Genomic DNA, 2,527 nt, shown 5'->3' with positions numbered 1-2,527 from the left:
AGTAGTAACTCACCCTCCTTGTCAATCATACTGTTAAAAGCCGTCACACTGACATTTCAAACACAGCATTTGTGCCTAAATTTACAATGCTGTATTATAAACTCATTGCACCAAGCTGATTTTCATATAAGACCTATGGGTTTTAACTAATTTAGAGATAATCTTGTTTCTAAAGGGGGAATGTTTGGAACAATGAAGCATTTACTTGGACAGATTGAGGAGTCCAAGAGAGAGGCAGACACCATTCCTCCAACAGAAGCTAATCTCATTAATAATAATAATAATAATTTATTATAAATAAATATTAGTAGAAACAAAAATAGGATCCTCTCAAAGTCGGTTTATTATGATCTTAACAACAATGATAAGCGCTACCATTTTCCGTTAATGAGTGCCCATCTGCCAGATGCCCTACGAAGCACTCACAACTTTACGAAGTAGGTGGCATTAGTAATTTGTCAGAAGTCGAACAGCTTGTCATTGCAGCCCAGGAATCCGCCAAAGCCCCGGTCTACCTATTCGTATCACTGGCCGCAGATGTCCTTCCATCACAGATAATACCTACCGCACGCTAGAAAAGGCTGACTGTGGCCAGGCCCACCTTTCTGAGGGGCGGCCTGATTCCTTCTGCCCCATCAGCCTGCTGAGCTCTGGTGGGAGAGGGGGTCACGTTCTACCAGTGAAAGTTCTGAGACCAGGCTTAGCGAAAGACTGGTGTAAAGGAGCCAGTAACAGGAGAAAACTGTGCGGTAATTATCTATTTTCCCCTGTCCTGTGTCAAAGAAATTCACACAATTGTTAGCCATTCTGGATCTGTTTCTTCACCTATAAAACTAAGAAGTCAAAGGTTAGATGACCTTTAAAGTCTCTAGCTCCTTAAGATTGTATGTTTCTATTTTCGAATTTAAAAGCAGCTTGCTTTTGCAGCGCAACCCCAGGTTCTAAGAGGTTCAGATAGTATGATCTGGCAGAAGGGATTCAGGTAGGTGACATCGCTAAGTCAAAGCATGCTGGTGGCTTGAGTAGTCCTCCCTGACCTAGTGTGTGCGTTACGAGGCCCTGTAGTACACTGGTGGGGACCTCCTCCCAGCCAGCAGGTGGCTCCTCGCCAGACCTCCCGCTCACTTGTGTTCTGTGTTCTGGACCCAGGATTGTGTGCCAGCTGCAGAGGATGCTGTCCATAGCCGTGGAGGTGGACAGGACCCCCACCTGCAGCTCCAATAAAATCGCCGAGATGATGTTTGGGTTTGTGCTGGACATTCCTGAGAGGAGTCAGAGGTGAGTCTTAGTTTCATTTTTTTATTCTGGGAACATAATTTCAAAAGAAGATCTAAACAGTTGTTAAATTGGGGAGGAAAAGAGGTGGAGGGATAGTCCTGTCTCTTTAACCTTTTGAAAGAAAGTTCTCGATTAATTATTACTGTTTGCCACTGGGGCACAGTTTTGGGGGGAAGAGCTAGGCTATCTTAAGTGGAGCCTAAATTTTCCTACTTTGTCCATCTGGCTAACAATTTACTCGTCCTTCAGGGTTCAGCTGTTAATCGTGACCTTCTTCCCTGACCCTCAGCCACAGGGCCTGGCGTGAACATTCGCGGAAGGCTTGAGAAATGAATGAAATGGGCATGTCCCATATCAGGAGAAGAAGAGGTGACTCAGGAAGGCGCGGGGTTGGACCTGTAGAATGAGCCCAGATAGTAAGAATATGGAATTCCGTTTCTTTAAGCACGAATTAGTGAAGCATCTATCAGGAGGAGATAAAGAAATAAGAGTTCTTGGCTAGAACTAATGATTCCATCTTTAGAACCAGTAATTTTAGAATCCAGAGGAAGAAAAATAAACTAGAGTGAATATGAAAGCATGAATAGTCGCTGGCACAGGAAGTTACTTTGAGAGGGCCATCGTGCAGCGGTGGCTCTTAGGGAAGTTATCTCTGTCAGCTCCTCGTCTGCTTCTCATCTCCATGCTCTGCTCCCAGTTATCAGCCAAGACTATTCTTGTACAGCTCTGCTTCCTCTCATTAAAAGAAAATGTCATGCCAAATGGCACTGTAATAAAGATTTAATTAAAATACCCTGCTAAGATTAAGACGAACATTTATTAGGTCCCTACAGTGTGCCAGTCATTGTCACATTAATTATCTCATATTTCCATGAAACTTTATAACATTATTCCTACTTAATGAATGAGAAAAAGTAATGAAATAACTCGCCCACGGTTACCCAGCTAATCAGATTCGGAATCCAAATGTAAACCCAGGACAGCTTAACCCCGAGTTCAGCGTCTAAAGGAGGCAGCGGGTTAGAGCGGTCAGGATGAAGGACGTGCACGCAGACGCCGCGCTCGCTCCACCCCCGTTCCAGGAGCTTCTGGTTTAGGTTTCACTCTCACACCTTCATTCATTTAAGCCCAGATTCTGGTGAGAGATGGGAAATCTAAGCAATGGGTAACTGTGAACAAACTTAGACTTAACATAGACGAAAATGATGTAAATCAAACCTGGCCCGACTTTAAAACTCTCTCAGAGGGG

General features: G+C 44.0%; 1 protein-coding gene across 1 annotated transcript in view; it reads left to right on the top strand.

Moving 5' to 3' along the window:
* SIMC1 (SUMO interacting motifs containing 1) overlaps window positions 1-2,527 on the top strand; it is a 31,733-nt gene that overhangs the window by 17,309 nt on the left and 11,897 nt on the right. The gene's annotated exons all lie outside the window — the stretch shown is intronic.

The sequence above is a fragment of the Pteropus vampyrus genome, unplaced genomic scaffold (assembly GCF_000151845.1).
Source record: "Pteropus vampyrus isolate Shadow unplaced genomic scaffold, Pvam_2.0 Scaffold90, whole genome shotgun sequence".
Classification (NCBI taxonomy): Eukaryota; Metazoa; Chordata; class Mammalia; order Chiroptera; family Pteropodidae; genus Pteropus; species Pteropus vampyrus.
Note: the sequence above shows the minus strand (reverse complement) of the source record. Positions and strands in the feature narration are given on the sequence as shown.